This window comes from Alosa alosa, chromosome 23 (genome assembly GCF_017589495.1).
Source record: "Alosa alosa isolate M-15738 ecotype Scorff River chromosome 23, AALO_Geno_1.1, whole genome shotgun sequence".
In the NCBI taxonomy this organism is placed as follows: domain Eukaryota; kingdom Metazoa; phylum Chordata; class Actinopteri; order Clupeiformes; family Clupeidae; genus Alosa; species Alosa alosa.
The window spans coordinates 9,291,383-9,301,382 of NC_063211.1; the positions used below are offsets into that span (position 1 = coordinate 9,291,383).

A 10,000-nucleotide genomic window follows, 5' to 3' on the forward strand; every position below is an offset into this window, starting at 1 on the left:
ACACAGACACACACACACAGTACATTCTAAATTCACTGCCACAAAATATACATCCTGAGTGGTACACTGTATACTGAAGGATTAGGACTGTTTTCAATCCTTTCATTTCAATGTTGCGTGTGAACAAAACAAAAAAAAAACAAGGGGAGAAATTTCCATTGGCAGCGTGAGCATGATGGAGGGAAAGTTACTAAATATATCAGTTATTATCAACCAACTTTAAAGTGTTGTTACAGTAAAGGGGGTCTGATCAGTACAAAACTGCCCTGTGTTGCAGAATTAATTCAGCTGGACAACCACGAGTTCCCTTTACAGAACAAATACACTAAAGATAATGCAATAAATATTAACATAACTAAAACCACGAAGTTGTTTCACATTGGTCACTAATGGCCAACGGGGCATTAACAAATGAACACCCTTCTCTTGCGTGAGTGACCATGTTTACTCCCAAGGCCCAACAGACACGCACTTCACTATCTGCACTTGAACTGAATTTGAATGTCTGAAAGCTAAACAATAACAGCTAGCGCTGTGGAGATAAGGCTTCCACTGTGGTGAATGTGCGTCAACTCCCCGCCCCAGAAGCCCACAGCTACCATGCGCCTGAGCACCGCGACAGACCAGTGCATTCTCGTGCGCTCGCCCGAGTGGAAAGTGCTGGTGCTCGGGCTTTACCGCCCCTCCGGCACAGAAGAGACAAGGTTAGTCTTACACCAGGGGCATTTTCATCTCACGGACGAGCAAACACACACAGTCACGCAATCGGGCACACACACATACACACACACACACACACACACGCATCTCTACTGAAATGCAGACATGGCTATAGCACAGCTTCACATATCACGATGCAAATGCATAAGTGGTGGCCACACAAATATCCACAGTCAGAGCAACACAAATATGCACAGGGCTGCAAATCCACAAAGATCAATTGTGTCAATAATAGCTAATGGCAGGACTTTCTCTGTCTCTCTCTCTCTCTCTACACACACACACACACATGCACACACACAGACACACAACTCAGCCTCTTGAAACTCCTGCCACCTGCACAATCCTTCAGACATTTAATGGTGTGTTTTCGCACCCCCTTCCAACAATAATGAAAACATTTCCATATGACTTCAAGACAACACAATTACAAAGGAAACCTCAAATGAATTTGTGCTTGTCTTTCCTCATCCACAGGCCCCCTTACATGTGCGATTGTAATCACCGCACCTCACTCTATCATGTTAGCCAGTCAGTGGTCGGTCCACCAATTTCTCTTAAAACGCTAGCAGGGTTGTTTTGATTGTAAAACCATCTGCAGCTGGTGTCTGTGACCAAGGAGAGCGAGAGATTGCCTTGGGCTCCACAAGCGTCGGGGTTGGGGTCTGGCATCGTGTGAGCGGGACAATCCGTGGGGATCATTTCCACAATTGCACAGAGGTTTCTTTAATTAGGAGGCACACGTTTATGGTCTGCTGATGGGCCCCCGCGTCACAGTGATGGCGGTCGACATGGTAAACAGAGCGACTTTGGGTGAGTGGCAGAGCCGGACAGTAACGGAGTACATTTACTTGAGTACAGTACTTGAGTACAATTTTGAGGGATCTGTACTTTACTCGAGTATCATTTTTGGGGAGTACTCATGACTTTACTCAAGTACATTCGAGAGGCAAATATTGTACTCTTTACTCCACTACATTTCTATCCATAACCGTGACTACCCGTTACTACTTCTACAAAAAAGGAAAAAAGAAAAATCTCGGAAACCCTTAATTTGTTGTTTCTCTCTCAAACGTGATTGGATTGTGCAGGCGACACTGATTGGGACAGCCTATCAGCAATCACCTTCAGCTTTCCGCCAAAGTCAACTCCATGGTCAGATTTAGATAAGAGACGAAACCATGGACGAAACAATGGATGAAGACGCAGCAGGTCCATCCCGGGAATGTGCCAACCTGTGGCCCAACTTGCCAGACTATTTCAATTTTCTGAACAAGTTAATGATAGTTTTCGCTTCAAGTGGTTCAATTACAAAATAGTATTTTGTATTTGAAATACGTATTTTAAATACATGTATTAGAAATACTGCCCATCCCTGGCAACATGGTAAATAGATGAAAATTACTTGATTTTACTTCCAATTCATTTTATATTCTCCAAGGTATAACATTTTTCATAACTCCATGTAGGACGTATCTGTACATAAATGTAAGCACTGTGGCAGTAGTAATGCAATATTTAGAAAATGTAGGCTACTCTTGTACTCTTTTAAAAACAAGTACTTCAGTACTTTTACTTAAGTAGACATCTGACTGTTGTACTTTTACTTGTACTTGAGTAAGATTTAGCAAAGGGTATCTGTACTTTTACTCAAGTAATGAAGCTGTGTACTCTGTCCGTCTCTGGTGAGTGGGCATCTGAAGTCACGTTGACGTTTGAACACAGTGGAGGGTCTCTTCACCGAGACACCAGCTGCACTTCAGAACTCCAGAGTTCCTGATTACATCAGCGTTCACATGTAGAATTACCCTTTACATATACAAATATATTCACCACGTAAAGATGAAGCTGATTCAAAAACCATAAAAACACACACACACACATAAACTAGCCGGAGGAAAACCCTTTCCACACTCAGACTTCCAACAAAAAAAAAGGCCCAGATTTCACACCTTCAGCTACACATAGCCTACTCACATGCCTAAATAAAATAACACACACACTGGATTCCAGGAAAATACACACAAATGTTGTGTTTGATGTATTGCTAGTGACAAGGGATTAATTTACATGTCATAACTAACCTGTTATTCTTGGGGCTGCAGGGCTCAATTTTGTTTCTATGAAATAACTGTGTTTTTTGACATGAGGTATGTGGACCACACAACCCAAGGCAGCAGTGGTTGCTCTCTCTCGCAGCGGATCAAACATGCTCCTTTTAACTCACACCCCAAGAAAACAGAGCTCATTCAGTAAGCTCTGGGAGTAGACGATAGCACACGCTTCAGTGACGAGACCACACAAATGGTTTTAATTAATTCAGTCACACATGGAATTGTGCCTCTTTTTGACACAGGAAAGAAGCAAGCCAAATGTCTAAACCATGACAATTTAGTGAGACAAAGATGTATTGTAAGACAAAGCCTTTAAACTGTTTAAACATTCGACACTCACAAAGGAGTTTATCACACTGACAGATGTATATTACCACCAAGATAACACTATTAGTATCTGTACCAACAACAAATTCTATAACAAAATAAAGAATTAACTTGTCATGTATCCTACATTAGCGATGACAAAAACTATTTCAAAGATTACAACACTTGCTGTTCTAATCCCATTCTAATGAGACTTTTAATATGCTACATATGAATTTGATCATGTGATTATGTGATCTGCTTAGCAACAGTGAAAGTGAAACGGATGGACGGCATGATGGTAATAAGAGGAATATGCTCTCATATTCCCTATATGGATTTCCCTATAGGCACTGGAGAGAAGCATTAAATTGAATTCTGTAAGCTTCTCTTGCACTTCTATCTCTGTGCTGGTGTGTGGCAATCTTTCAGTACAGTTTGTGCTTTTGTGTTTTTGCAAACCTGCCAGCGCTCCATTAAATACTACATGTTCAAAAACACATTTGAGTGTTTTTTGAGTGTATTTTAAAGACAATCAGAGCTTAACGAGGACCTCTCTTGACTACATCCAATTGAACTTTGAAGCAATGCTTAACCTCATGCACCCAGCAAGATGGCGTCTAGACTGTTCTCATTATCATTCTAAGTCTAGACTAAACAAGCTGTGAAATACAACATAAATGATAAACCATTAATCACAAGGAGGGAGAGAGCATACTAGACAGAAAAGGCAAAAATATCTTTGTTTATGGTCAGACATAAAGTTCAGCTGTCTTCAACAGCCTAAGGAAGCCAATATACTGAATTATTTTTTGGTTCAGTGGGACTCTTTCCAGTTTATAAAACAAGAGCAGGACATCAAATACTTAATGATAAACTAATGGTTAGGTATAAGTGGTTAAAATATGTTTTGCCATCATTTTGTCTTTTTACCTACAGTATAGGCCTACTTTACAACAAAGATTGTCAATTTACAAAGATATTATCAAAACAATTATTCAGGGAACAAAAAACACCTTTGGCCTACCCTCCAAGGTCTTATTAGTGAATATGTATAGTTCATCTTTAAATTTGCTAACTTTGCAACTTAATATTAGTCTGTTTTAAAGTTAAAGTTGACTGGTATTTTGCAGATGCTTTGATCCAAAGCTACACAGACTCGCAACAGCAGATTCAAAAATGGAGCCCAGGTCAACATGCCGTATATATGTCTGTGTCTATTTTGCTTGTCTGGTGGAACATAGCATCAAAACCATCAATCCCAAACCTTTAGCACTTAAGCCAACTATAGATTTGGTGATGCCAATCGATGTTCGACAAAAGCATCAGCTTCAATGTCCCTCACTGGGTGTATTTTCCACTGTAGACGAAATATGCTGCATATCATAATGTATTTTCACTGCCTATTGTCTTGGTCAGCAGGTACTTCAGCAGCAACGCTGCAATGATTCACCCCCATGTCTATGCAGAGAAAAAAACGAGGTCATCAGCATATATTTCCACCCCTGTGTCGCTTGCCATCCCTGTGTTTTGCTCTCCACAGTAATGGCTCGACGAAAACAAAAGGAAGTGGTTGGGGAGAGGAGAGGGCTGATCGATTGGGGGTTGCTGTCTGCCCTGGGATGATGATGGCTCCCCACAGGGGCCGGCGTCCATCGCGGAGGGATTTTCGGAGGGGCTAATGTGTCTGTGGGCCGTCGCAGCGAGCAGTCGATAAGTCCTGGAAACGCTATCCATCTCTGAAACATCACTCCTTCACTTACTGTAAGCGCGCGTATTTGTGGACGGGACGGGAGGTGCTGCACTGCTGACATGAGAAGGGGAGCGGAATACGCTGGTCATGGCACAGCACAGATGCTGGCTATACACATTGCACAGATGCTTGCACACACACACACACACACACACACACACACACACACACACCCTCTCTTTCTCTGTTTCACTCTCTCACACACATAAATACATAGTGTGTGTATTCTGAAAGGCTATATATATATATATATATATATATATATATATATATATTTATATTTTATTTCTTTTATTTTTATTCCACTGTAATTTTATTCCTACGTAATTTAGAACGACCATTAACGACCATTTTTATTCCACTGCTTGGTTGAATTTCCCATTGTCCTACGTAATTTAGAACGACCATTAACCGTATGTTATTTGCACACCTATGAAGTAGATCCATTATTTTGGCCCATTATCACACTTGTATATTAATTAAGCCCGAACTTCGTTGTGAAGTTTAAATGAACCGTCACGTTGCATGTAAAATGACGAGCTGTAAAATGCAGACGTTCAGAACATTGCAACATTGTAGCATATGACGGAGGTGGCTTTTAGCTAGATGGATGACAGCAGGCTAAGTAAAAGCGATGTTTCAAAGCTAAAGTTCATCAGAATCTTGGGATACGCCCAGCTTGACAACGTGGGAGAGATAGAACTAACGACTGGCCTTTGGCGTAGCAACCATCCATTTAGAACTAGTAACGGCAGTTTATCCTGCAAGTTGAGAAATTAGTTGATATGTGTCGGAAGAAAGTAGTTCTACAAACAAGACATTTTTGGCGACTAAAACGTTTAAATTGTAAAAGGAAATGAACACAACTCAAGTGGCAACAGTGGAATAAGCGGGATAATGGACGACACGGTGGTCTGTCTCCGCTTTGCGTCGGGGCCGTTTTACAACCTTGACCGTGCATTAACTTCTGTGAACAGACCACCGTGTCATCCATTATCCCTTACGTGTGTGTGTGTGTGTGTGTGTGTGTGTGTGTGTGTGTGTGTGTGTGCAATCATGTATGTATTTGTGTGTGTAGTTATTTTTGCATTGTTAGTTTGCTGATTTTGGATAAATGTAAAGTTTTGAATTATATTAGAACACTGTACTGTAAGACACTGAATAAGTATCTAAAATAGTTGGCAGACAAGAGAGGCGATCCTGTTTTGCTTAACTCTACTCCTACTCCTATTCTCTGTGACATTTTCTTAATTGATGAAGCTGTTGTTCAGTTGGGGATCAGTATTCATGCCATCCCCCTTTCACTTTTAAAGCCTTCTGTTCAAAATAAATATGTCTCAGGCCCTCAGGCATGAAGGAAGAGAAGGCCCCCATATCTATTAACCCCGCCAAAGGCTAACACACGCGTCAATCACAGATGCAAAGGACCGAAGGAGCGGAGAGAATGGTGGTAGTCACGCAAATTATTTCTCCCCTCTGCCTCCCGCCCCCGCTCTTTGACCTCTGACCCCTTGCCGTGACCCCAGGCGGCCTGAATTAGCAGCACCTGAGGCGTGACACTGTCGAGCACAGTAGGGGGGCTCTTTTCTTCACAGGTGTAGAGGTCACTCACATGCCCCTCAACTGAGATCAATGAACTTGTTAAACTTGCTGTTCAACTAGACATGTAGTTCAACACAAAACACCCTCAAAGACCCTCCTAAACAAAAGCATCCTCTTTTTTTTAATTATTTAAATAAATTGGGTTAAACTCAGCTGAAATATGTGTGAATAGAAGCTTTGGGATTGACATTGAATGAGATCATAAGGATTTGTATCACACTCACTCACTCACAAAGCACACTGGTAACAAAAGAGAAAAGTCCCAAGAGATGGCACACCTAGAATGTAGAACATTCTGTTGCTGTGGCCTTTCTGTGACTGTGCAGTCAAGTCTTTAGGAACACAGCGGGTCCTGTCCATGTGATGTGATTAACTGAAGACCATCTATCAAATTAAGTGATTTGGGAAGAGCTGGATAAGAGATTTGATTTCCGTTGTTGGGCGCAATACTCCACCTACCCAGGACAAGAAAAGAAAAAACACTGAAGGCTGCTTACTGATTGAGCTAAGAGGCATGTTAACACAAAGCCTTGAGAAAATATTTATTCTGTGCCCTCACTATATAATACATGTAATATATTGTTAACATCCAAAGTCACTGACACTAAAAAGAGCAAAAAGCATGTCATAAGCACATACAGCACTATGAAATGGTTCCAGTGACTCTGGTTCAGTCAGGCCGATTCCCTCCTGTTCAACTGCTTTATTAACATGTGAGTCTAAATTTAAAAAATGTAAATCTTTTGAGAAACATAAATCTCCCCTCCCAGTGTAGGAACAGACAGCCTTAAGTGGGCGTAAGGCAGATAAAAAACACAAATCACAGGGCTTAAGAATCTAACTGAAAGCTCACACCCGTGTAATTATCACTCAAAAGGATACAGAACCAGTATAATGTGTTGGCTATGTCTGGTGTCTGGGACTTTATATGTGACAACACTAACCAGACTGTCCGGCTTGTAAAACAGCATTCTCGGGAACAATAGAGTTATAAATTTCTTGTGTTTCCAAATGTCACCCAATAAAGAGGAGTCTTTATGACTGGTTAGATTTGAAAGACACCTCGTAACACTAATTTCACTATTCATTAAAAGACAGGGATTGACAGTTAAACAAACATGCATCAGCTGAAGTGATTTTTTTAATGTCATTAGCACATGTTGGAGGAAACCAGAGAATGATGAAACTGTGACTGTTGCTAAGCTACCACAACATCCCTGCAAAGATCAACACAGTTAACGACAAGAGACAGGGTTTTAAACTAAGTCAAGTAATGAAAGAAACACAAATCCAGAAGTATACAGGGTGTTATTTTTTCTTTTTTTTAATAAGGGCAAGCAGGATCATTTTAAAGGGACACCAGGCAAGCCTGATGCTTTTTCTCTACGAAACTCCCCCTCGCTCGTTCTGAAGCTCTTTTCCTTTTCTTTGCGTCTTCTGTCAAGGGTTTTCGCTGCTTCTTCGCCGGCTCTGCCATTATACACACGTTTGCAATAATCTCTAGTGTTTCGTTAGCCTGCCTCTGTGCTGTAAACTGATCCTGCTTCGGTCGGCGGGTAGGATACAACGAACTTGCAAGTGGGATATTCTTCCTACAGGCAGTAGGGGCGGGCGAGAGAGCCTTCATTCGCCCCGTAATGAGTCATTTAACCATATACCGACTTCCGAAGATGATTAATTAACGCAAAAACGTTGCCTGGTGTCCCTTTAAGCAGCCAACTATTTTCTCTACTCACAGCTTGTGAAATAATAAGGAAGCCAAAGTTATTTATTCATTACTTCTGAGTATGTGCCCTGTACTACAGTAAAACTGATCATGCTCTTGTTTTTTTTAGAACGGCTCCTATTCCTTCCATCAAGCCAATTGACAACAGAGTGAGAGTAGGCTTGAATGGGGGTATATATCAAAGCTACCTAAACCACAACAACATGTGAGCCCACTAGCCCTGCAATTATCCAATCAGAGAGGATTAGAGTGAGGTAAGCGCAAACCACAGCCTGCCCAACTACAGGACGAATCAGCACTGATGAGGATAAATACTGTGTCAGCAAGAGGAGAGAGAGAAAGAGAGAGAGAGAGAGAGTGTGTGTGTGTGTGTGTGTGACACACACACACACACAAACAGACAGACAGAGTAAATGTACAAGCTCACCGTTATCTTATGTTTACAGCACTTATCGTTGGATTCAAACAGTCAACCTTTGTGGAAGCAGGATATACTGTACCTTTCTAATCATCTGCCTACAACAGCAAAGTTCTGGTTCTACCCTTGTCACCACATAACCGAGGAACCACAAGAACTCTGTAGGATCTGTAACCATGTATCTTACAGCAGCACTGCAATAACACAATTACTCAACCTAGCTAGATTATTCTCCTTGACATTCACAAGACTCTTGCAATAACACCATTACTGCGCCAAGCATATTTTGTATATAATAATATAATCTATCATTTGAAATTAACGTTAATTAATAATTCATAATTCATAATTGTATAAGATAAATAATGTTACTGTCACATTAGCAGAATTCCTTCCTCTCTGTACTCTCGCTGTGTAGGTAGAGCATTGTGTTGTCCTGCGCTAGCGATGTGTTAGTGATGCGTTAGCAGGTCCGCGTTTTTGCTGGCCTCTTGTAAATAGCTGTTTTCCTTTGTTTGCTTGGCCTCTGGACACCCAGCCCCTGGCTGTCGGCACTGGAAACTTGCTGGCAGAAACGTCCCATTAAAAAAATATCCCATCATGCCATTCCCTGACCAAATTGGAGACCAGTGAGTTTACCCCCACCTAGCCTGTAAATGAGTCCGCACAGACTGAGGGCAAACAGAGAGAGATAATATTTCTATAATCATTCATTATGGTTATTTATGTGACAAGTTGTAACCGACCCAATGCTTGAACTGAGAGAGAAAGAAAATGGAAAGAGCACAGAGAAATGAAGAAGAATAACTTGAATAACTAAGACGAAGAGTAAAATGACAAAAGACTGAGAGAAGGAAAGAGAGAATGAGAGACTAGGTTGTTTTTGTGAGTACTGAAAGACTGGACCAAACAGTTAAACATAGCCAGAGATAGACGTTCACTGGTCGTTTGGGATATTTGATGCTTGCGCAGTCGGTCTGTGGCGTCTGTCGCTAATCACAAACAGATGAGATCGTCAGCTTCCACCAAAGCCCAAAGCCTGGGCCTAGCCACCTCGAAACTCCATATAACTCAGTTTCACCAGACACACACAAACACACACATACACACACACACACACACACACACACACACACACTGCATCCATAATATCTTTATGATCCTGTTACAGCAACAGAGGCAGACATTAAGTGGTATCATGTACTGACGCACACTGATGTGAAGAACATAGAGGTCAGCAGTGTTTAGATGACTCCATGATGGAAATGGCAGATAGCGACACGCACGACCATGTGTGCATAGAGTCCAGCAATGTAAAGGTCACGAGAGACATAAATTCGTAGACAATGACTGCCCTTAGA

The 10,000-nt window shown here is 41.5% G+C and overlaps 1 protein-coding gene across 5 annotated transcripts in view; it reads right to left on the reverse strand.

The window, feature by feature from the left end:
* LOC125288587 (bone morphogenetic protein receptor type-1B-like) overlaps positions 1-10,000 on the reverse strand; it is a 75,240-nt gene that overhangs the window by 37,655 nt on the left and 27,585 nt on the right. The window lies entirely within an intron of this gene.